General features: G+C 38.4%; 1 non-coding gene across 2 annotated transcripts in view; it reads left to right on the forward strand.

Annotated features, from left to right (window-relative positions):
* Nucleotides 1–26,923, forward strand: part of LOC105071281 (uncharacterized) — a 109,952-nt gene that overhangs the window by 46,346 nt on the left and 36,683 nt on the right. The window contains exon 4 of one of the 2 annotated variants that reach the window (XR_012506334.1): nucleotides 5,829–16,171. The exons of the other annotated variant lie outside the window; for it this stretch is intronic. This is a non-coding gene — a transcript (uncharacterized LOC105071281). Of the gene's footprint in view, nucleotides 1–5,828; nucleotides 16,172–26,923 lie in introns of those variants that run through there. 2 annotated transcript variants of the gene reach the window in all.

A 26,923-nucleotide genomic window follows, 5' to 3' on the forward strand; every position in this document is an offset into this window, starting at 1 on the left:
TCCTTCTGGGAAAAAAAAGAAAAATAATCCCCTAAATGCAAGGTTTAATTAATGGAAAAGAGGCTTAGATTATTAAACAGTGCTTTCTACCACCGCCCCCCCCCCCCCCGCAATGTTTGGTGATTTGGGAGCTTTTTTTTAACAAGCAAAAACACCTCTAAGCAGAAACCAGACCTTTCGCTAACTTTTGTATTCTAATTTGTTGCCACTCTATGGTGCTTGTAATAGCCCGTAACAAGAAAGTATGACCTCATCAGTTGTTTACTCACTGCTATTCACCAATTTTATACGTTTCATTGGAAAGTCCCATTTAGGGGAAATTTCTAAGTCATAAAAGAGCTCTTTTTTTGTTCTTTATAAATGAAAAAGTTGAATTGTAATCTAGGTACAGTGGATGACTTCTCTAAAGGGATAATTCAGTGGGCAGAGCCCAGTTTAAGCCTCCCTGATTATTAAGGGAAGCTGGGTTTGAGATCCTAAAGCAGGACTGTGACCAAACAGTGTGACCATCTAGTGGCCTTATGCACTGGCATAGCTTCTAACTTCAGAGATGGACAGTGAAAGGCAGAGTTAATAACTGTCTATTGACTGACCAAGCAATGTGCATAGACAAGTGTTCAAACAATGAGAATACTCTCTCCTCAAGAGACTTATTGTCTGAAACATTGAGTTAAATGGAGCACCCACTGTATCTAAAGACACCAATCAGTGGACAAAAACTGTTCAATCAAACGCCAACCTCCATAGTCCATTGGGAGGGCAGTAATTTTAGCATCAGAATAAAGTTACTTTTCAGAAATTAACCCTCTTATGAAGGAAACAGAGAAAGAAAAAGAAGACATAAACAAGTAAATACATCTCTCAGACAAGATCATGGCATTTTTTTTTAATCTCAGAAATTATTCCAAGTTAAAGAAAATAATTTGAAAAGACAAATATTTTCATAGTCAGGAACACTAGGTTTGGGGCATTGTCTGTTGGTTTCTTCACCTGTTTTAGTTCACTTTTTCATCAAGGGCCAATTTATTTCTCAGACCTTGACCTAGCAATAGATTAAAGTCCTTACTCAGAGATATGGAATGCCTTATCTAATGACACATATTCTTTCTCTGTCCTTCAAAGCACATATTGCCCCCTCAAAGGAAATTCACATGACACTAAATGACACAGCCCATAAGTACCTCATATGGAGATCCCCCTGGCTTCCTGAAGACCACATCACAGCACCAGTCAGCATCCTTTGTAAGAACCAGCAGATTCCATGTGTAGTTACAGTGCTGGGTAGAGGAAGTAAGAACAGGAGAAAGCAGCCTTAGGTCATCCTCCCAAGGCCCCTGATGTGGAAGGAACAATTACCTAGTACACACAAACGATCATTGTAATCCCCAGTACAAGGGCTTGGGGTGTGGGAAAGGAAGCTCGGCGTGGAATTTGAAAGCTAGAATTGCAAGGTGAGAGATCTAAGAGCTTCAAGAGGAGTCTGTTTTGTTTGTTTTCAGTCTAGACTGAGGGTGCAAGGACTTAGGAAATATGCTTTAGGTTAGAAGACACCCGGCGGGGGGCGGATTGTTTTCTTTCTCCGCTTAGAGCCCTGAGCAATAATGCACATGTCAGTGCCTGCACTCAGAGCTGACTAATGACGACAGAAATTCCCTCTCTTTCTTTCTACATCCAATCAAAAATCAAGACCGCCACTACCTTCTTAGGACGTCCTCCATGACTTATATTTCCCATACTACTGCGTTCTTCAATATTTCAGATGTCTCAGTATTTCTCACCTGGATTAGATCAGTCATCTCAATAACTGCTCTCCCCACTAACAGTCCCTGATCTGTTTTCCACACTGCTTTCTAAGGAGTAGTTTTGGCCATAGGATTGCCCAGTTTAAAAAATTTTAGTTGCTTCCAATAGTCTTCGGGTTAAAATCCAAGCTATCCTAGTACAGACTCTGATAACTCAGTCACCTTGGTTCATATCCTGTCTTTGTCACTTACCAACTTAGGAAAGTTTCTTAACCTCTTTCATCCTGAATTTCCTCATCTCTCAAATGGGATAACGATAGTCCTTCTTCATAGGTTTGTTGTGAAGATTCAATGAGATACTTCTTTTAAAGACCTTAGCACTGTGCCTAGTTTTCAGTAACTTTTGGCTATTATTACTATTATGATTTCACCAACTCACTATTAGCTATGAAAGCCCTCCCACAATTTGACCCCTTCTCCCTCTCCAAGTATCTATCTTGCTGCTAGCCCATCAGTAATCACAGGTCTTAGGGACTACCTACTGTGTGCCAGTCCCTGGTGCCAAAGGATTTATATGTGTTCTTTGACCATTAGCAATCCTATTAGATCAGTACTAGCATCCTCATTTTACAGGTAAGAAAACTGAGACTCAAAAATTTAAGCAACTTGGCCAAAGTAACCCAGCTAATAAGTGGTGGAGCCCATAGTTGAAATCAAGCCCATTATACACCAAAACTGTTATTTTTATGACAACACTATGCCGCCTTTACCCTATTTTATTTCCCAAAACAGCCACAACAGTATTTCTGGCCCTGTGTGTTTTTCCAGAACCTTGCCACTTCTCCATTAAGAGGTAGCATCTATGTCCCCTCCCCTTGAACCTGGGCAGGACCTTTTGACTGCCTCACCTAATTGAGTCTGGCACCAGTCAGGCTACATGACTTCTGAGGCTAGGTCATAAAAAGCAACGTTTCTTCTGTCTGGCAGTCTCTTTTGGAGCATGCACCTTTGGAGTCCTTAGCTTCCATGTAAGTTCAGCTCCCTGAAGCTGCCATGCCTGAGAGACCACATGAAGAGATCACATAAAGATAGAAATGCATCAGGAGCCCCAGTTGCCCAGCCATACTTCAAGCAGCCCCAGCAGACACTGCACAGGCTAGAGAGGCGCTGCCCCACCAAGCCCTGACCAAATTACAGATTTGTGAGCTAAAGAAATGATCATGATTACTTAAGCCACTAAGTTTTGGAATGCTTTGTTATGAACTAGTAGAAAACCAGATCACCCACAGAAACCGCCAATACTATTTAAATCACTTTCATTTCCCCTGACAACACACCTTCCATGGCCTTCAAATATGCAGCTGTCTCTGCCTGCAAATCACCACCAGCCCATGGTACCCCAGCCAGCACACTCATACCCTCATTTAGAGAGTAAATTTGCTTTCAAGAGTCATTGTAGGTAGTTTTTGTTGTAGTTTTAGTCATCTTTAGTCATTATTGTAATTTTCATCATCTTTCCTCAAATCTGGAAGTGGGTTGTTAAGGACCTAAACTTCAAATCAAAATGTCTAGGCTTAGTTTTTTTTTTTTTTGTTTTTTTTTTTTGTTCCCTGCTTCCAGGCTGTGGGACTTAATCTCTTCAACCTCTGTTCCTCCAAAAGGGAGTTATAGCCAAACCCCTATCTTGTATTGTAGAGGTTCATTTACAGCTCTGGGCAAAGTTCCTGGCATTTAATAAGAGTTCAATACATGTTGCTGTTATAAGAGCACTAATTATATTGCACTGCAATTATCTCTTTCTTCCTCTGTTTCCTCTTCTGAACAAGAACAGTATATCTTCATGCTTGGTACCTAGGATATACAAAAAAACATTTTTGTTAATTGAATAAATGAATGAATGAACCAAGAATCAAATGGATGAATGAGTGAATGGGTATGTATAATTTAGCCTCCCTTCAGCTCTTTTTGTCCAGCATGTAGGAGGGGGAAGATGATAGAGATCTCCAGTTCTAGGAGAAGTAGTCCGAGTGCTGGCCGTTTGCTTTCATGTCAGGTCCAATTCTTCTCTCTTTTCCTAGTGGTACTGTGGTACCACAGCCATGCAGGGAGCATCCTCACTTGGCCAAGTGAACCCTTTTACACCTGACAATCCAAACCAGATGACAGAACTGTAAGGAAAGCCAGTGCCAAAATCTCAGATGGCCTCCAACTACGGATTCCCTTCCCTCTCCTAACTATTTTACAGCGTGCCATCAAGGTACCTGACCTTGCCAAGTAAAACCTGTTAATCTTTTACAATGTCAGTCTTTTTTATGGACTCGACGATACGGCAATGCCATATGGTGGCAGTTCTGTAGAAGGGACCCTGCTCCTACCTGACCAGCAGGATAGTGCTGCACTACGCAAATAATTTACCTCTTGCCTCAAGCTTGGTGTCTCCCCACTGATTTCTACTCAACAGAGAGAAATTTCCTAACAGCAACACAAACTTGATTAATTCGATGAGAAGAGATATTGTACACTTAATTTTCATTTTCACCATAGGATTTACATACATACGTATTTAGACATAAAATTCACATTATAAGAGCTAACAACCTATAGATATGTTGGCTGAGTTCCAATAGCTGCCATTAGAACTCAGTGATATTCCAGGATATCAATGTCATTCCACTGCATCTCAGTTTTAATATCCAGAAAACCCCAAAGCTTCAGTGAGTCCTTCGATATGCCCTCTTGCCTCAGCATAAAAGGAAAAGTTTAAATATTTTTTAAAGTGAGTAAAATCCAAGGTGCTGGCTGTCTATAGTCTGAAAATGCATTAAAAGCAAATGTGGAATTTATCTTGTTGTTATTGTAGATTCTATGCTTCTTACAAGTTTAATCATTCTGCATTCTTTCTCTGGAAGGAGCTATTTGAAGGCTGCAGAATGCTGAGGGTTAGAAAGATTTCTGAGGCGTGGCACCGCCTTCTCTGATTGGGCAGCACATCTCGAACGATGTGGGACTTTTGCCGTTGACTCACCAGAGGGCAGCAGCTTTGCAGCTTGATGTCAGCAGGCAAGAATGTCACTTTCCCTGCCAGCCGCTCCCCCCAACCCAGAGCAGTAGCCCAGAATTAAGCAAAGCTGTTTGGGTTAGCCTCTGACCAGCCTCCAGGCTGGGCTTCTCGCTGCCCTGGCGACCATGCTCCAGCAAAGAAAATCCCACCAGATCTCTGCAGGGGAACGCTAAACTCTTCCAGCTATGTGTCTCTGGGGATACCAATATAATCGCCCAGTTAAGGTTTGGATTTTGGGGGAACTGAGTATGGTTTTCTAGGCTCCGTTCCTCACTACACACACACACACACACACATACACAATACACACACATACCTTCTCTAGAAGGAAAACACCAGAATGCAGAAAGAAATCTGTAAACAGGCACTAGAAAAATTTCTAGATTCTAAATGGATTGTGTGCTGTTTGGACTCCTGGTAATTGATCTGCCTCAATTTCCCACACATTTCTGACTGTTCCAACTAAGCCTCAGATGAGAGCTAGAACTATCCCTGAGGCCCTTTCTACCCTAACCGTCCATGATCCCGTGAAATTAGACTACTAGGAGCTTTCTGAGGGGATCAGCTTCCTGGTGCTCTTGAGACGTGGCAGAGCTGCCCGGCCGGCAGTAGCTTGTCCTAGCTCTGTGAGTACCGATTTTCACTTACTACCTAGTTTCACATCCCTCTGCCACCATCTTTCCATTTAGCAGAAAAGAGTCTTAGCTGTAAGTTCATTAAAATGTTCATATTTGTTGCACCTTTTAGATGATTCTTGTAGTTTTAGGCAACTGCAAGCTCACACAGCTGGTAGATTATATACCCAGTTAAGATAATCATTGCCCAAGGTCAAGCAACCAATTAAACCAGTATAGGTAAGCCCAGGTGCAACTGATGAATCACAGACACTTAGTGTACCCTAATTCAACTTGCCAAAGTGTGGGGACCCCAGAGTTTAAGGCTGTCTGATTCCTTTGGTACACTAAGATCTGAGGCAAAAATGCTCTCCACATTCTTGTCCTCACTTTATTTCTTTATCCTGATAGATGGCACCAGCCTCAACTCCCTGTTCTGTTTGACTGTCTACGAGGATTCTCCAGTTTGGTTACTCTAGTGGGCTAAATTGTGATCCCTAAAAAGATACACTCATGTCTTAATCCCCAGAATGTGGGGGTATGAGCTTATTTGGAAAAAGTTACGATCTGGAGATGAGATCATCCTGGGTGATCCAGGTGGACCCTAAATCCGATGACAACTATCCTTATAAGAAACATACGGAGGAAGCACACAGGGAGAAGAGGACAGAGCCCTGTAGAGATGGAGGCAGAAGTGGAGTGATGCAGCTACACGCCAAGAAACTCCTGGAGCCACCAGAAGCTGGAAGAGGCGAGGAATGGATTCTCCTCTAGGGCCTCTGCTGAGAGCACGGCCCCTGCCAACCTTTTGATTTCAGACTTCCTGCCTCCAGAACCGTAACTATATTTCTGTTGTTTGAAAGGAACCAAGTTTGTGGTCGTTTTTTACAGCAGCCATAGAAAACAAATACATTTACAAACTTGAATGCCTTACAGGAATCACACAGGTAATGAAAGGAGCAAGCAGTCTAGGTAGGGAGGTTCTAGTTTTAGCAGCCACATGGTTTTTCATTACTAACGCGTTTTTCCTCAAAGCAGGGAAACAACAGAAAGTGAAAGTGGTCTAAAGCTAAAGTGAGAGCAAACGTCCTAGCCAAAAGAATTGCCTGTTACTCAGACCCATCTAATTATTGCCATGCGAAAACGTGAGCCCAGAATGGCCAGATCCTCCCATTTTTATTGGATTTTTATTTTCAACCTCCTGAATTTTAAGGGTTGGTTCAAAAGTCAAACAGGCAAACTGCACTCTGTGGGCCCAACCAAAGACGTTTGAGGTCTGAATTTTGACCGCAAGTGACTAGTTGCTGCCTCTGGAGCCAGTTGACCCTTCTAACAGTATTTAAGGGATGTGCCACAGACCACTCGTAGCAGAACCAAGAACAGGACCTTTTTGCCTCCTACTTAGACTGGTCTGCCAGTCCAGGCCACTTACATTCAAAATCTCTCCCACCTTTGGTGTAGGCAGAGAGAAATATTGGGACCCTGGACTATTTAGAATCTACAGGGATGTGTGTGTGTATGAGTGAGCATGTCTCTGTGTGTGTGTGTGTGTGTGTGTGTGTGTGAAGAGTATTGGGTAGAGACTGTAATGCAATGTGTGATTACTTTAGAAGGAAAAATAAAAGAAACAAAATTATTCACAGGGGAGAATTAAAAATCAAAAGCCATTTTTCTATGCTTATTTTATCACAGAGCATTAAAATATATTTTACTAAAAGGATTGGTATTTAGGTCAGATAAAACAGAAGATATAAAACTGAGATAGAACTTACTTTTGAGATGGGCTCTGTATGTAGTTTATTAAAGGTTGCTACTTCTGTAATCATTTATCACATCTCTAGAGCTACCTACTTCCTAATTCCAGACTGCAAGTGTCCTTTGGAACACTACAAAGTAATACATAGCTCAACTACATTGAATTTTTTAGTCTGTCTATGGAGGTGATTAGGAAGATAGTCATGAGCTTTGGTAGTGCTACAAAAATGAAAGTAATACAAAAATTTCTATTGTAATTCTTGTTGAGTCTGCCGTGAGAAAAGAAAGATGTGCTCAGTTTTCATAAATGATTCCTGTGTTCTTATGGAAATACTCTGAAAATAAGTAGGGGAAATTTTTGAAGGATCGCTCTAAAAGGAGTAAGAGTTTGAAAGATTTTAGGGAGCAGAGAGAGAAATGAGTCTCCTTAGTAGTGGACAAGGGTCCTTAGTGAAATTAAAGTTAAGGATACAAAGAACTCTAACAACTCAATAAGAAAACGACAACCCAGTTTTAAAATGAGCAAAAGATTTAAATAGACATTTCACAAAAGAAGGTATGTAAATTGCTTATAAGCATGTGAAAATCTCAGCATCATTAGTCATTAGGTAAATGCAAGTCCAACTCATATTGAGGTACCACTTCACACCCACTAGGATCATGTCTATCAAAAAGACAGGCAATGACAAGTATTGACAAGGATTTGAAGAACCTGGAACTCTCACACGTTGTTGGTGAGGATGTAAAATGATGCAGCCACTTTGGAAAACAGTTTGACAGTTTCTTAGAGGTTAAATATTAATTTTCCATTCAGCATAGCAAATCTACTGCTAGGTGTCTGCCCAAGAAAAATGAAACAATATTTTCACACAAATACTTGAATGTGAGCATTCAAAGCAGCTTTATTAGTAACAGCCAAGGAGTGGAAACAACAAAAATGTCCATCTGCTGGTGAATGGATAAACTAAATGTGATATAGCCATATGATAGCATGTTATTCAGCCATGAAAAAGAATGAAACACATCTGACACATGTGATAACACTTATAAACCTAAAAAACACTATACTAAGTGAAAAAAGCCAGACACAGAACTCCACATATTATATTGTTCCATTTATATGAAATGTGCAAAAGAGGTAAAGCCATAAAAACAGATATTAGTGGTTGCCTAGAGCTGAGGTGGGAGTGAGGATTAACTAAATAGGTATAGGGATGAAAATGTTCTAAAACTATTGTAGGGGGCGGAGGATACAGCTCAAGTGGTGGAGCACATGCTTAGAATACACAAGGTGTTGGGGTCAATCCCCAGTACCTCCTCTAAAAATAAAATAAATAAACCTAATTACCTCCCCCCTAAAAATTTTTAAAAGTAATAAAGAAAAATAAAACTATTGTGGAAATGGTTACACAACCTCAGTAAGTTTATCAGAAGTCATTGGATTATGCACTTAAAAGGGATAAATTCATGGTATGTAAGTTATACATCAATAAAGTTGTTTAAAAAATTAGAGAATCATTAAAAGAATGAAACATGATGCATAAAACATTCTCTCTCCTTTATCTCATAACCAATCTTGTCAACATATTCATCAAGTGTTTCTATCAAGTTCTTCCTTTTTTTATAAAATATTTCATGTGCATAATACATAGTTCTGAATGCACATACAAAATAGAACACAGTGGAAATTTTTTCTTCTGCTGTTCCTCCTCAGCCACCTAATGCCCCTCCCTCAAAGCAATCAGTGTTATCAATTTATTGTGTATCCTTCTAGAGACATTTTATGCATCTCCAGAAATATATGTGTGTTTGTATTCTACCCCCAACACACACACACACACACACACACCCCTTTTATTCCACTTGCAGTGTTCTGCACATTTCTGTTTTTTGCTTAATAATCAACAATATATAAGAATCTAAATACCACTCAAATCTTTTCCCTCTTAACTATTCCACTGCGAGGAAACTGGTTAGGACCCTCAGTACCTCTTGGCTGGACCATTGTATTTCATCTAATTTGAGATTCCATCAATTAGGAGACACACTGGTATTTGAGGACCATTAAGAGAAAAAATAATGCTGCCGATTAAATTCTGACATACCACTGACTGTAAGATGCATCCCAACTTCAGAAAACGTACGTATATGCATTTTAAAAATACACATATATGCATATAGAAACAATAAAATATGTTATAACATCCTCCCAACCAGTTCTCCAACAGCACTCCTGGCTCCCTTTCAATTCTTAGTCTCCTGCCAGAGTACTTTTTCTAAGCTCTAGGTATAATCTTTTCATTCCTTTATGAAAGGTCCTTTATGGTCTCCCACTGCTACAGGATGGAGGAAAAGGATGAAGTTCAAAGAACTTAGTGTGACTTACAAGACCCTTCCCTTTTCTGGCCTCATTCCTCCCCACTACCCTGTGCTCTAGACATGCCCAACCACTGACTGTTGCTCAAAAATGTAGTGCTCTTTTAAAACTTTGTGCTTTTGTACATGTTGTTCCCTCTGCCTGGAATACACTTGACCCTCTTTCCTTCTAGCTAAATACCATTTGTCCTCCAAGACTCATCTCTGGGAAAACTGCCATGAACTTCCCCAGTTCAATTAAATGTTCTTTCTGTGCTGCCACCCTCTGTGCTTAATTCCATCAAAAGCACTTCTTGCCTAGTAGTAGGCTTCATTGTTTCCCTGTCTCTTGTTTTTCTCGAATCTCAAGGGATTTTTTCTGTGCTAGTCCATGGTAAGCATTTAATACATATTTAGTGGGCGGATGTGTACTTTGCCCCTGGATGTAATCAGCATGTCTGCAATAACGGAGGTGTAGTCAGCGCAGTACAGGGGAAAGTACACTGGGTCTGAAGTCAGAAAATGCCGGTTACGGGTTCTGACACTTCTCCATCTCTGATCTTAGTGTGGTCAGTTAGTGTTTCCAAAGCTTGGTTTCCTCATCTAAAAACATGAAGAGTGTTAGCTGCCTAGAAGGACTGCTGAAGGGATTAAATGAGGGAGGCATCTGAAGGCACTGGCACAGAGCTGATGCTCTCAACACAGCAACTTTTATTAGAGCGAGTGGAACATTCCATGCTGTCAGACAGTTATAGTATACCCTGAAAGCAAACACACCACCAACATGGGTTGTAATACTGAACAGACTTTGTTTTCCTGTTTTTATGTTATTTCAGTTTTGAAAAAGGTGATATATACCATGTTTCAGAAACCAAGATGATAAAAAACATACACACCCAATTCTCACCGTATCCTTACCTCCAACCCCTGTAGGTAATTACCTTTAACAGTTTTTTTAGCTCCTTCCCATGTTTCATTTTTAACACAAATACAAATAAATACATGTTTATTCCCTTCTTTTTGATACAAAATGGACCATGTTTTTAATATATATAAATACACACACACACATTGTTCTGAGTGTTGCTTTTTTCACTTAATTATTTAATAAAGGGGCTTTGTCATCTTCTAAGTTTGCCCAGAAGAATTCCAACCAAGTAGACAAGTATGTGGAAAGAGAGACTTTATTTACTCTTTGCCTCACAACTCTGAACTATAAGCAAAAGGTAAAAGCTTTGCCTCACAGCCTCAACTCCTTCTAAAGGGAACCACAAAGAAACTGTGTGACTAAAACAGTGAAAGACTGACCACGGGCGAGGAAATCGCTACCGGGCTGGAAGATCTGCAAAGGTCTCGGTATATGGCCTGCAGATCAGAAGAAAGCTGCAAACGGCAGACTAACAAGTCTTCATTACTACTGTTTCCTACTGGTTTTTCATCATATGACTGATGAAAAAACTGAGAGCCTTAACTTTTACATGAAAAGATTATTTTCAGAATTGCAAACAGATTCTATTTTTAGAGCTGTGGCTCAGGTACAGAACAAGATCTGCATTTTTTCAGGCTAAGTCTGTTTACAAATCAAGAGCTGGTAGGGTAAGGAGGTGGAATGGCCCCAGTTTAATCACCGTGCTTCCCAGGCCCAAGTCCCTGTCTCCCCACTGCCTTTACTAAAGCTCTTCACGTGGGCAGGATAATGGACTCATTAGGAGACGTCTGAAGAGTCAGTCAGCACAGATGGCACGTTCACCATCTCATGCCCAGTAAGTCACTGTCACCCTGACCCCATCTGTCACATATACACGATGCAGAAAATTTAGCAAGAAGGTTAAGAATGAGCTGAGGAAGAGAACAGAAATTCCTGCTCATCTTAGATGGGGCTGGAAGCACAGGATTGTGTCTGACCACATAAGCCTAGAGAACTGGAAGCCTGAGTCAGCTCTCCGCGCTGTACAGGCTGCAAACACTGCAAACCCAGCAGGCAAAGAAAAATAAATGCAGGGAGCTATGGGAACCAGCAAAACAAAGGCACCAAATCTAACATAGGAGGAGGGAGAATAGAGCGGGTTATTAGACCAATTAGGTAAAACTCATTAACAGCTGATTTCTCAGCAAACTGTAAAGATGCTGGCACAATATATTTACAATTTGGTGCTTGAGCCAAAGTAGTAGAATAGTGTGATGAATGAGCTGGAGACAGCCAGATGGACAAGGGCAGAGGTTGCAAAATACAGAAAAGCATTAAGGCTTTAAGTCTTGAAATAACAGGGCATTTGAATAACTCCAGATAGTTCCCTGTGAATGGAGATGGAAGATCAGAGAGATAGGGCCAGAATTGCAGTGAAAGACAAGATGAGGCTGAAGAAGTGGCCAGAGCCAGAGATGAAGGGCCCTGTGAGATCATGCTGTGGATCTTGGATTTTGACCTGAAGGCACTACTGGAAGCCACTGCAGGGTTTTACACAGGGAATAACAAGATTAAAGTTTTGAGTAGGTCACTCATAGCATGTAGATCATGGATCTGAGTGCTGTTTCCATAGCACCTTTTATACTATATTGTAATAGGCATTTGTCTGTCTCCACACTGAAGTGTAACCTCAATAAGAGCAGAAAGCATGTCTGCTTTCTCATTATTACATCTCCAGTACCTAGTGCAATGCCTCGCACACAGTTAGCCATGGATGAGTGAACAGATGGATGGTGGGTGTCCAATCTCATTCATCTTTTTCTCTTCAGTGCTTATACAGTGCTTAGTCCAATGCAGGTAATTGATAAAGATCTGCTGAATGAATGAATGCATGCTAACTTCTGTCTCAGTCTCCAGACTTACTTTCCAACATTCTCCAAAACTCAGGTCCCCTAACAATAAATCTGTATAATTTATCCAAATTCCCTTCATTGTTTGCCTCTTGTATACAGTTCCCTCTGATTAGAATCCCCTACCCTTATCTCCTGTTGATCATGTAAATTCCAATTATGTCTCAAAACTCAGCTCAGATTTTTACCCGCTTGTGGGGCCTTTGGAATACCAGTACTTCTCACCATGTGGACCCGCGTGAGATTTACATTTGATCACCTCTAGAGTTGTTTAGCTTCATGGTTTACTCTCCAGTGTGTTTAGCAATTCTTCCTTTTTGTATCCCCAAATCATCTTGGCCTATCTTCAGCATAAGCCCTGGGAGTTGGTAAATAATTCTGTGTCCATAGAATCCCTCACCTTTGTCATTTCCTCCTGTCCTCTCTCCTTTCATGTCTGCAGATTGGAAAGTCCTAAGTCTGATGAGACATCCTCTTAATCATCATTTTGTAATTTGCCCTTCAGTTCCTGTCTTTATCTAAACTATCCTGTAGGAAGCTTACAGAGGCCAGAACCACACAGTATTATAAGGACCAACATCAGTGTCCTATCATTATACAAACGAAGGGTAAGGTATTTTTGTCTCATTTTCAAAAATTTTCCAGTGATGATCATGGTTTTGTTGGCTTCTAAAGTAAAAGCAATAGATCAAATCAGAATCTTTGCAATGACTTCTTGGTCTCCTTCTTTTCATAAACAAGAGCTCAAAGCCCAGTACAGTGTCCCCTGCCAAGTGCTTTTTTTCCTAATTGTGATCATGACCACCTACCACCCTCTGCAAGGGTTTCTTCCAACCCTGGTTACTAGCATCCTGTTCAGCAAGTTGTAGTGCACAACTTACTCTCTCCAACTACAGTATGTGAGGGGGAAAAAAAACTAGAAACAACTGATTCTCTTTCTGTTTTCTCTAAATTAATCATTTTCCATTTTGCCATCTAATTGCCATTCTCAAGGTTTAATAACTATGATTGTGGTTAATACTTGTGGAGTGCTAGACTTAAGTCAGGCACTGTTCTAGGTGATTTATATTTTATATATATATATATATATATATATATATATACACACACACACACACATATACATACATACATATACATATATACACACATTCATTTAATCCTCACAAAATCCGTATGACATCCATAACGTTATTATCCCTCTTTTACAAATGAAGAAACTGAGGCACAAAGAAATTGAGTTATATGTCAATAACACATATTCCAAAACCGGGATGTAGCAGCGTGGAGATTTTAACCTATGCAGTCTGACTCTCAGCCTAGAGCTGGTGTTTGGTGGAGAGGAAAGGAAAGAGAAAAAATAAAGAGTTTTATCTGAGCCCTTCCACTATTAGCAGAGACTCTGGGTCAATATTAAAACCTGTTGAGTCCCACTTTGACATCTGTAACATGAAGATAGATATAGATACCTCACGGTTTGTTGAGAGAATATAACCACACATGTAAAATATTTGACTGATGGAAAGTGCTTCACAGATGTCATTTCTCTCTCTTCTCCACCCAGTTAGTTCTCTGTTTTCAGGTTATCACAACCATTTGAGAGCCACTGATTAGAAATCATATGGTTTACTTCCCAGCCCTGTCCTGTACCAAATATGTGAACTGAAGCTCCCATTTCCTTTACTGTAAGCTGACAGTCATAAAACCCATTGTAATATTAAATGAGATCATGTTTGAAAGGCAATTAACACAGTGCCTGGCATATGGTAAATGCTCAATAAATGACAGCAGTTCTAATGATGGTGATGATAAGGAACAAGAGGGGGATTATTAAGGATTATGGTGATAATATTTCCAGTTCAGTTCTCCCTCCACCTGAAAAAAAAAAAAGAAAGAAAGAAAGAAAACACCATCTGCCCTCCAGGACAATAAGAAATGGAAAAGCTTGTCTCTGTTACTTCCTTGAAGGAGAGAAATTACCTGAGTCCCCAGAGACGATCCTCAAGCATAACGGTCTCAGCCTTCTAGAGCATAAAATGATCTGGGACATTTATGAAAATTTCAGATAGCCACCCAGTAATTCTGGTCAATACGGAAGTCATGGAGTCCAGAGACCCAGAGATCTGTACTTTGAACCAGCTCTCAGGTGACTTTGAGTTGGTAGCCCTGGGATCACACTGGAAAAAACTGCCCTGGGATTAAATCAGCATATTTATTGTCTTGAACCGAGATTATTTATAAGAATCTAAATGAAATTTTTAGCGAGATTTAAGATTGATCATTACTTTAAGGGGATTATTTATGGGGAAATATTTATCTCTGCTTGCCAACTCAAACATTTGTTCAAATATCTCACAGTTTTATGCTTGAGAATAAAATAAATAACAAGACACTCCTTTGACAAATATATGTGTGCATAGATTTGTATTTATACACATGTCAGCAAGGATTTCAGCAGTTTGAAGTACCCTTAAAGGAACTGAACTTGCAGTCCATTTTTCTTTTATTATACAGCCTAGCCTTAAATTTCAGTCTTTGCTAGGTAGGTGGTATCATCAAATGTTTATCTATTGTCACAAGAAGAATAATGAATTTGTGTTTTCTGTGACCCTGAAGGGGCTAACCTTGTTTTAGTCAGACTGTGTTCCTCACACACTCATCAAGAATGTTGTAATGCACTTCTCAAAGTTCACCCAATGAACATCACCAATATTAGTAAAGAAAAGTTATGCATGGTTAGTGCCACTTTGTAAAGAAGCTACATTTTCACAGACCACAGAGAAAGGCAGTATCTTAATTTAACTGTCATCAAACTGATTCTGTGCCGAAGTCACTAGACCATGTCTGCCGTCAACTAAATTTGGTCAATCTTGGTTGGTTTTAGAGATAAAGAATTTTCAAAGAAAAAATAAAATTTTCATGATATTTTACTTGTGACCTTTGTTATGGCTTCCACAGTATTATTAAGAAGTTAAATCTAAAATCTTTTTGGAGACAGATTTAAGTTCCCAACCCAGTGAAGCAGATAAATTTATCTTTACTGATCTTAAAAAATATTTTGAGACATTTGATAATTTTAAGATGTCTCTGGCTATGTTGAGTAAATTAAAAATTAAGGAAAAATTGCAAGTTGTTCTTAATGTAAATCAAGTAACTTGGAGATAATGAACAACTCACCTTTTATAAGATTTTTTAGTATTTTTCTAACAATTGTTACGTAAAGAATTATATCAGATGAACATCACCAATTACAGATCTCCTATTCAAGATAAGTGCTTTTTTTTTTTTTTTAAAGCATAGGTCTGTGGTCAGGCAATGCTGTGTTTGCTAATTTTGCCACTTTTAGTAACTGATCTTGGGCAAGAAGTTATTATACTGCTAAGATTTTTTTTTAAAAGGCCATTTCTTCATATGTAAAATGGGCATGATAGATCAACTTCATAGGGCAATTGTGAAATTTAAGTAAGAAGTTATCTAAAAGACTTAACAGTGCCTGGCACATTAGCATTTACTAAATGGTAAATGCACTGTTTTTTTTTTTCCGGTTTTATTATATAGAATTACTACAGTTCAACTGCACATACACATTATATTGCATGTAAATACATATAAACAGTATACTGCACATTTTTTTAGTTTTCATAGCTGTACTAATTATTATTTCTAAGAACAGATTAGATCTTTAGCTTTTTAAACTTACACAGTTATCAAAGGAATAATGCCAACTACAAAATAAGGAGCAACAGAATGTGGTAATCCAGTCCTAAAGGACAGTCAAATGTGCTTACACATATTCAAGAAATCAAAATAATAATTAGTTCCTTTGTGTCATTATTATTATTATTATTATTATTATTATTACTAATTATTATTATTATTATATTATTATTATTTAGATTCTTCATATGAATGCTGTCATATGGCATTTTTCTTTCTCTTTCTGGTCAAGATAAATGCTTTTAATCCATTTTTTGCAATGTTTGGAAGAAACATGTTTTAATTTAATCATTTGCAAATATTTGAAATTAACCATTAGCTCCAGCTAATGCCAAATTTAAAGAAAAAAATTTAAGAAGCTTAGTTTATAATTTCAAAGTGCATTAAAATTTGTTCCAAAAACTATTCTGGGTCTTATATATTTAATGTCTTAGTCCTACTACTGAATGTTTTTTATATTATTTTTTGAAGTTAGAGATTAAAATGATCTGTTTCATCTTTCTACTCATCCTATGGCTTTAAAAAGTAAAGCTATTTGGTTGGGAACAAGGAGGGGGTGTTTTTAAGGACCGATGGGCCATTAAAAATTAGAATCATGTGAAATCTCTGCTCAGTTGACAATGTAAGAAACAGGTGCCTGTTGGGTTTCTCTTTGGTTTGACAGGCAGGTGTGTGGTTTGCTGCTCTTGCTGATCCTTCCAGACTCCCAAGTTCAGACAAAGGCAATCCAAAGTTCCTGACATTTTTGTTAATTTTAGCTAAGAAACTCTTGTGAACTCCACCCAGACCTGGGCGTCTGCTTTCCCAGGGACAGTTTTACTCGGTACAGTCAGTGGTATTTAAGATTTCAAAAGGATGACTTTATAGAGCTGGCTGATACTTTTTGTAGAACCTGACCTCACCTCTTGAAGCCTCCTGGAAGGCAGTATCAGTGTAACCTATGTCTGTTCAAAATAGATGTTCAAGAGAGTGTAAGCCTCCAGTTTAGTGCATTTAAATTAACCTTCTGCTCTTACTCATTGATAGATATATTCAAAAAACCATGTTTTGCACTCAACCGCAGTTTGCATTGAACTGAATCACACATGTAAAACATGTAGAACGCTGATTCTTAGCCTAGCATCTGTGGATCTTCTGATTGTCTGTGAAAAGTGTGTATGTATGTGTGTGTGCCGGCATTTGTGCATTTTCCTGAGAAGAACCATAGTTTTCCAAAATTCTCAGTGGGGCATCTGATTCCAAAAAGTTAAAAGCCACTGACTTGGGGAGTATAATAAGTGATTACTTGTCTTTGCTTTATATCAAGTATAACAAAACATTGCAACGTTGGCTTCTTATGAGCTTTCATAATCATAACAATCAAAGGCTGTTGCTTAGGCCTTCTTCCTCTCCTCAGGGTTACTGAGAGCATCTCTGCAGTAGGCATTGCTCAGGGTGCCAGGCCCTTGAAAGGGCTCTCTATCAAGTCAGTTTTAGGGTCGATCAGAGTACTGGTGGAACACCAGAGGATCTGAGACAGCATTGGCATGACATTCAGATTAATTCAGATAATAACAGGTATCCTCCTTGACGTTCTCTTTTAGCTTTTCTGCTTACGACATGGAAATAGTACCAGTTGGCACTGAGATTACTTTACCACTTCTGTAACACTCCCTAATATCTCCTTTCAACAGAAATAGCAGACCTCCAGGTCGGTATTCACAGGAAACTATATCTGGCAAGAATTTAATAACATTACTTAATTCGTGATACTTCTTTTTATGATTATCTTCCATTTAAGGCACACGATATTGGCTTTCAGTTAGTGAGAAAGTTTATTTTTTAAGTAAATGTATTTAATATTAAAAAGGAGAAACAAAGAAAAATATTTTTATTAGTACAGATGACACCAGGGTGTGATAAAGTCATAAAAGTGAGATGCCAATACTAGGAATCTGAGAAACACCAGGCTAAGCAATTGCTTATCAAGCCACACTTTTATTTTTAGAGAGACTGACAGTCTTTTAGAAAATTCACCCTATTTAGAATGAATCTTATAACCAGCAACAGAAATTTCTAGTGAGCATTTCTGAAAAAATAAGTACAAATTGTGAGTGATGCCTTTAATATTAATCACTTAGGATGTTTTCAGATGCTTGTAATAGAAAACACAACTAAAATTACCTTAAACAATAAGGACTAATTCCTAATGTTTCCAGCATAGAGTCAGTCAGTGACTCGGTAACATCCTCAAGGATCCACGTTCTTGCCATATTTTCCTCTGCCATTCTCAGCATGCCTCTGCTACGAATGTCCTCAGATCTGTTCCCTCATGGTCTCAAGAGAGCTTCCGTGGCACCAGTCCTCACCCAACAATGACCAGGTTCAGGAAAGTGTGAAACCTTTGACCCTTTCAAGAGCAAAATAAACTTATTCAAAAGTTCCCTTATTTGCCTTCACATTTCTTAAGCAAGGTTGTACCTATATTAAACCAAAGCTTGCCAAGAAGAAAAGGAATTACACACGATTGCCTTAACCTAATCCTCATTCACCCACTGGGGCTAAGGAGGGACCAATAGAGATCATGGGCCTAATAGCTGAACAGGATTGGAGTTCTCTTGGCAAGGAAGTCTGAGGGGAATGGCTGTTGGGTATTTAACCCACATTGTTTGCCAGGAGCTTGCATTAACACAAGATTTTAACAAGTCCAGACTTGCAGAAAGGCTAAGGATTAATGCTGGAGAAAATCTTATTTCAGTATCACGAGTAATAGAAACTTGGGCCATGTTGACAAAATACATACAGAAGATGGTAGTTTGGAAGGTAACAGTTTTTTTTTTAGGGGTCCAGATAGAGGAAACTCTGAAAAAATTTCATCTCAAGGGTTTAAAGAACATTAATTGGTTGAAATCCTTCTCCCCTATCCCACCCTCCTCAGATACTGTGAGCAGGAAATGCATGTAAGGGCAATCTCAGGCCAATTTTTAAAAGTGGTGGTTGTTGTTGTTATTGGTTTAAGAATTTGATATTTTTTAAAAGCTGCAGAGTAGTCATCATAGGGAAAAAATAAGAACATTATTGGACTTTGTTAGACTTTTTTTTTAAAATTTTAACTTACTCATGGAATATGTGGAGGGGCATCTTTATCTTACCTGTGCATAGGACTTGTCAGTGTTGTAACCTGGCCCTGACAGATAACTTTAGTGCCAGTAAATAAGGTGGGCTATAAACCTCCAACTCACCCTTCTCAAGTTGCTTGTGTTATAAATGCTTTCTAAGCATGATTCTTGCCTTTATTTCCCACTCTAGAATGAATGGAATCAGATAAATGACTGACTCCGGATCTAGACTGAGACATGAAGAGACAGGAAAGGCCATTCAATAAATATTGAAATATTGATTGAGTACTTACAGGATGCCAAGCTCTTTGCATTTTTTCTGATTTTCATCCCAACAATAACTATCATACAGACATTTTTTACTCCAATCTTCAAAATGTGAAATTGAGGGCCAAAGAAAGGGAGTGATTTCTTAGAATTTACAAAACTGGTAAATAGTGAAATAGAGATTTGAACTTGGGTCTTTCTGATCTCATATCCTGTATTGTTTCCATTGAACTACCCTGCCTCCTGAGGGTCTGTGCAACCAAATACCAAAGGACAGAATCAAGAGGTTTCAAAATGAGAGCAAAGATACAGGCTAAGAGATGTGGAGAAATAGGAAAACAAGAGTCAAAACCAAATCTAGGCAACAAATAGATACTTAACACCTACTATGTGCCAAGTATGGAATAGAATAGAGGCTGGGATACCTGTCTAGACATGATGGAAAGGAGGAAGTAGGTCAAGAATCAATACTGACTCCAAGATACTCTGAGATCTAAAGGGAGGGGCATTTTATGTGTTCCTTGGTGTGGGGCCAGAACAGAGAGTAGGTGTGGCTGGGACTTGGGGCTAAACAGGCACACCTGGGCTATAGGAATGCACTTGGCTGGGTGGGGTTGGGGAAAGCAAACCTTATGGTACAGTTGCCTTTTCACAACTAGGTGAAATTTCCCTTACCTTACACTTACATGGATCTGGGGGCAAATTTTAGCTACCTAATTTTTTTTAAATTTAAGGATAGCCAATTTCTGGTATACAGCATAGTGTTTCAGTCATACATATACATACATATATTCATTTTCATATTCCTTTTCACTATAGTAGCTACCTAACTCTTAATTAACTGACAGACTTTTTCTCCTTGATCATAGCCCAAATATTTCTATATTTTACATACTGGTAGAAGTTATTTTTATCTTGAATTTTAGTAACCAGACTTCACTGGGGATTACTAAAGCTATAATAGTGTTACCATATTTGACATCCCTCTGAAAAAAAATATTGCTCAATTAGCATTTCTTCTGTTATCATACCAAAAAGCTGTTGTTGCCTGAGTTGTCATCTAGGTGTAGTGTTACTGTAGATATCTGTCACTTGTGGAAATTAAACATCATTATTATAGTTGTTGGCCCAGATTAGACCGCACAGTTTCAGCTTTGTGACTCATCTTGTGGAAAAATATGTAATTTATTTTAGTGTTTCAACTCTAACTTGCCAATCTTCATAATGGCCTGCATATTTTTTATCAGCCCTTCTCATACTTAACAGTGCTATCAGGAAGACATGGTATATGTCCGTATTTATCCACATCTAAGGAAAAACAATGTTAGTGCTGAGACATATTTTCAACTTGGGCTTACCAAGAGCCCATTTCATTTTCAACCCAAAGTTGGATACACCCTACAAAGCAAGTTGGGGAAATCCTGGAAGGCTCAACCCTGCAACAGAATTTCCTGAGACAGAATTCCATACCCCTCCCCACTCCCTTTCTCTGAGAGTGCAAAAACTGTGGGCCTCTCCATGTGCTGTTGGACAAAGGTCAGAAGGTACTTTGATCAGTTCAATCCTACTGATCCTGGGAAAGTGCACACAAACTCATTTTACCACATAGACTTTACTAAGCATCCCATATCTCAAAAAGCATTGAAGTCATTTTTTTCTAAATGTATTTTTCTATATTTAAACATACTTTGGAATGAACCTATAAAATTTACTGATGGTGGTTTGCATTGCTTCTTTTACAAAGGTAATGTGAATAGTGTCTGATTGACTTAGGAACAACTCTACTGTGAAATAGCCAAAAAGCTCTGAAGCTGGAGTCAGAAAGAATCTTAGGTTCAAACCTGACTCAGCAATTTGATTCTGTATTACTTTGGGCAACATAACCTTCCTAAATCTCTTCATCTAAAACATGGGGATAATAAATTTTACTTTAACATGTTGTTGGTTTGAATTCAATGAGATGTTGCAAACAAGTACTTATTATAGTACTTATACTGAAGGAACTATAAAGAAGTGGTAACTTAAATTTAAGAAGCTGTAGATTCAGTCAAAGGTCAGAAACGAAATGTACTTAAGATGTAGAATGACTAATTATTGGGAGAAAATTAAAGATTTGGGTATTTTGAAAATTCCATGTAAAACATAAAGCAACCACCCTCCAAATACCAGTGACCTCCATATCTAAATCTGCAGCCTTGACCTCTCCTCCAAGCTTTAGACTCTGATGTCCAGCTTCCCACAGGACTGGTCCATCTCAACATGTCCGAAACTGACCTCAGCATTGTATCCGTCAATACTATTGTTATTTCCTAGGTTAGTGGCGTATTCCCATAATTCACTCAGTCACAAACTTTGGAAATTTGGATGTCATCCTAGATCCTCTATCTCTCATGTTCCACCCTAAACATCTAAATTAAGGCCAATAGAGCGGTGGTTCTTGAACGTGGCAGAGCTTCAGAACTAGGATGCTCTGTTAAAATACCAAGCCCTGCCCCAGAGATTCTGATTCAGAAGTCCTTAGGTATGCTGTGGGAATCTACATTCAAAAATAAATATACAAATAGCATAAAGAGCTATATTCAATACCTTGTAGTAACCTGTAATGGAAAAAACCCCAAAAAAGAATATATAGATATAGATATAGATATAGATATAGATATAGATATAGATATATAGATATATTAAAGCTATAATAGTTTTATATATATAACTAAATCACTTTGCCACACACCAGAAACTAACACATTATAAACCAACCATACTTCAGTTTAAAAAAGAATAAATAAATAAATGTACACAACTTCCACAAAGAATCTGATATTCTCTGTGACTTGGAAGCCACCATTGTAGTGTACCTTCTTACCAGATTTTATGTCCATATCTTCCTCTCCATCCCTACTGCAGCAAACTTACATTAGCCCCTCATATCTCCCTTGAATACTGAAATCACCCTGTAAGTGGTCACCCTCCCCATTTAATCTATCCTTCCCAGTGCTACCAGATCTATTTGTCCAAACCTAAGTTTTAGAGAAAAACATATCTAAATTCAACCCCCGCCTTTGCTAATTACATGTCTATAAACTTGAGCAAGTTAGTTCATCTCTCTAGGACTCAATTTTCTCATCAGGAAATTGAGGATGATACTAATACCTATTAAATGAGATCTGGGTGGATAGCATATGTAAATCTTTTAGTACAGGGATAGGCATATAGCAAGCTATTAGAATTACTAAGGCAATATCGTTCTTGTTTTTGCTATTATGACACAACTCTAATTATATAATTCCTGTATTTTATGTTCTCCTCCTGTAACCAGCCTCCTTTTCAGTGAATAAATCCTATGGTTATGTCTTCTTCATCCCAATTGCCTTTCTCCAACCTGGATCTCTGACAATCACCAGTCACAGAGCATCCTCTGATAGTGCACTTGTCCTTCCAGATTTCTTTCCATGACTCACACCTGAGACCTGCCCAGATTCTATAGCTCAGCCAAATGGGAATATCTAGTTTGTCTGATTTGGTTCATCCACTGCCCAGGTTTGACTTAACTAACTACCCCCTAACCAGAGCTGGGCATCCTGACTCTAAATATAAAGCTAATAAATACAATTCTCTATATATTTTGTATAGTGCCCAATTTACCACAGATATATGGTATACATAATTATACGCTACTCACTCCCTGAACATAAAGTTCTGAGTTTTCTTGCCTGAGTCAATACCTAAAATTTAAGCTTATACAGAAGTAGAGAACAGTAGAAACTCAAGTAAGCTCAGATAGAAGTAAAAGAAACCAGTCTGGAGAGGTGTCATTTTCTGGAGGTGGGTGAGTCTGGTGGTCAGATTAGCTAGAGTGCGAATATCCTTTATCAGAGGGTGAAACATCTTGATTCCAGAAAGCCTTTGTCTGGGGGGGCATTTGAAGGGCAGGGAGAGGCAGAGTGAAGCCTTTGGGAAAAGAGATTAGCAGGATACAACCACAACAATAGTGATGATGATAATAGATAACTTTTATTGTGAATCCATTATGGATTGGGCGCTGTGTTAATTCTTTTACAAACATTTTCTCTAATTGTTACAACAACCCTTCAAGATGTTGAGTACCAGATGGAAAAACTGAGTCTCAGGGGAACTAAGAGACTTTTCCAATATTACATAGCTGGTAAACAAACCTGCTCCTCCCCAACCCAGTGCCCCACAGGAGCCTAATCAAATATCAGAAAAAGAAAGTAAAGAAACAATCCTTTTTAAAATCACATCCAAAACAATAAAATACTTAGGAATAAATCTGACCAAGGAGGTACATGATTTATACATGGAGAACTACAAAACATTGATTAAGGAAATTAAAGATGACTTAAAGAAATGGAAAGATATCCCATGCTTTTGGATTGGAAGAATCAATATTGTTAAAATGGCCATACTACCCAAAGAAATCTACAGATTTAATGCAATCCCTATCAAATTACTCATGACATTTTTGACAGAACTAGAACAAACAATCCTAAAGTTTATATAGAATCACAAAAGACCCAGAATTGCCAGAGCAATACTGAAGAAAAAGAATGAATCTAGAGGAATAACCATCCCAGACTTCAAACAATACTACAGAGCTAGAGTAATCAAAACAGCATGATATTGGCACAAAAACAGACATATGGATCAATGGAATGGAATGGAGAGCCCAGAAATAAACCCACAGACCTACAGTCAACTAATCTTTGACAAAAGAGGCAAGAATATACACTGGAGAAAAGACAGTCTCTTCAGCAAGTAGTGTTGGGAAAACTGGACAGCAGCATGTAAATCAGTGAAGTTAGAACTCTCCCTCACACCTTACACAAAAATAAACTCAAAATGGCTTAAAGACTTAAATATAAGACGAGAAACTGTAAACTTCCTAGAAGAAAACATGGGCAAAACATTCTCTGACATAAATCTTAGCAATGTTTTCCTAAGGCTGTCTACCCAGGCAATAGAAATACAGGGAAAAATAAACAAATTGGACCTGATTAAACTTATAAGCTTTTGCACAGCAAAGAAAACCATAAGCAAAACAAAACGACAACCTAGAGAATGAAGAAAATATTTGCAAATGATGCCACTGACAAAGGCTTAATTTCCAGAATATATAAACAGCTCATACAACTTAATAACACAAAACAAACAACCCAATCCAAAAATGGGCAGAAGACCTAGACAAGCATTTCTCCAATGAAGACATACAAATGGGCCAATAGGCACATGAAAAAATGCTCAATATCGCTAATTACCAGAGAAATGCAAAATAGAACTACAATGAAGTATCACCTCATACCAGTCAGAATGGCCATCATCAAAAAGTCCAAGAACAATAAATGCTAGAGAGGCTGTGTAGAAAAGGGAACCCTCCTACACTGTTGGTGGGAATGCAGTTTGGTACAGCCATTGTGGAAGACAGTATGGAGATTCCTCAAAAGACTAAAAATAGACTTACCATATGATACAGCAGCCCCACTCCTGGGCATATATCCAGAGGGAACCTTAATTCAGAAAGATATCTGCACCCCAATGTTCATAGCAACACTATTTACAATAGCCAAGACATGGAAATAACCTAAATGCCCATCAACAGATGACTGGATAAAGTTGTGGTATATTTATACAATGAAATACTACTCAGCCATAAAAAATAATAAAATAATGCCATTTGCAGCAACATGGGTGGACCTGGAAGATCGTCATTCTAAGTAAAGTAAGCCAGAAAGAGAGAGAAAAATACCATATGACATCACTCATATGTGGAATCTTAAAAAAAAAAAAGAGAGAGAGAGACAGAGAAGAGAAAAAAGAGGACACTAATGAACTCATCTACAAAAGAAACGGACTCACATAGTAAACAATCTTATGGTTACCAGGGAAAGTGGGTAGGAAGGGATAAATTTGAGAGTTTGAGATTTGCAAAGGTTAACCGCTATATATAAAAATAGATTAAAAAACAAACTTCTGTATAACACAGGGAACTATATTCAATATCTTGTAATAACCTTTAATGAAAAAAATATGAAAGCTAATATATGTATATACATGTGTGACTGGGACATTATGCTCTACACCAGAAATTGGCACATTATAACTCACTACTTCAATTTAAAAAAATTTTTTTTAAAGATAAACAGATTTCTTCTGTAAAAAAGAAAAAAAAAGCACTTGAAGGACGGATTTCAGCTTACTGAGCATGGCGTGTTCCAGGGGCTCACTTGAATCAATTTGCATATTGCACTCAGAAGAGCAAATTAGTTCCTATTTCTTTAATCCCTGGGATCTCTTTGCCTTGGTCTGGCCAGACAGGACTGAGCCTTCTGGTTGTAGGTGAGGCTGGAGCAGAGAGTGATTTAGGTGATTTAAGTGCCACTAGGTTGGCAATACAGTTTCAGATACTGACCTGGACAACACTATCCTCTTAAATCACACAAGAATGCACTCATAAATCCACTAGACTCTGCACGTAACAGAAAAGTAAATAACCTCCCTGAGAATTAATTCTGGGGAGTTAATCCAAAATATTCAAAACCCATGGCCTCAGTAGTTAGAATATCAAAAAAAAAAAAAGAAAGAAAGAAAGAAAGAAAAGACTAACAGCATGGGAGTGAATAAGTAATTTTTGGCACAAACCTACAAAAGCAACCATTAAAACTTAACATGACAAATTGTGCATGACAACTTTGAAACAACACAAAATAGACTTTGAGAAGCTAAAATTTTTAAAGGAGTCAAAATTATATCTACCATATGGACATTATTATGTTTTTGTTTGAAGCATAGAAAACAAAAGAACAACAAAAAGAACACACACTTCAGTATGAATGGGGGTTGACTCTAAGTGATGGAAACAGGAGTTATACTTTTTTTCTCCTTATTGACATTTTATGACATTTTTAATGAGCATAGGTTAATCCTCAATGCAAAAAAAAAAATTATTTTTAATAATAAGAGGAACTAGCCTCCTGGAAAGTCATAGTGCATTTTCGAATTGTTTGAGTCTGGGTCAACCCACGTCCTATTTTTTTCATCACGCAGCCATGATCCCATGACCCAACAGCCTGGTGGCCTGTGGTAATCAGAGCTATTAAGTAACTTCCCTGAAATTTTGAGGCTTTTGCCATTTTATCCACTACCTTATAAAGAGTCTTCAACAGGTTTTTGGCTTCATAAACTATCAGAAATCCAGTCTTCCTCCCAGCAGTCTGTTTCAATAGAAGAATGTGGTGAAACACAGGACCACACAAGCAAGGGCTGGTTTTAATTGTTAAACAGTCCCCATTGTGTTTGGTTTTCTTTCTGCTCCCTGATGGGCTTCACTAAAACTCATCTGTAAATGCTGTTCCTTGAGTTCCAGTCCAAATAGGGCTGCACCCCACCCCACAGTGTATCCTGAACAGAAGTAGCCAGGTTACAAACTTGCATCAAGCAATGATATCTCAGAATCCTTACAGAAGGAAATGGATGCCAGGCGAT

Source organism: Camelus bactrianus, chromosome 4 (genome assembly GCF_048773025.1).
Source record: "Camelus bactrianus isolate YW-2024 breed Bactrian camel chromosome 4, ASM4877302v1, whole genome shotgun sequence".
Lineage (NCBI taxonomy): Eukaryota > Metazoa > Chordata > Mammalia > Artiodactyla > Camelidae > Camelus > Camelus bactrianus.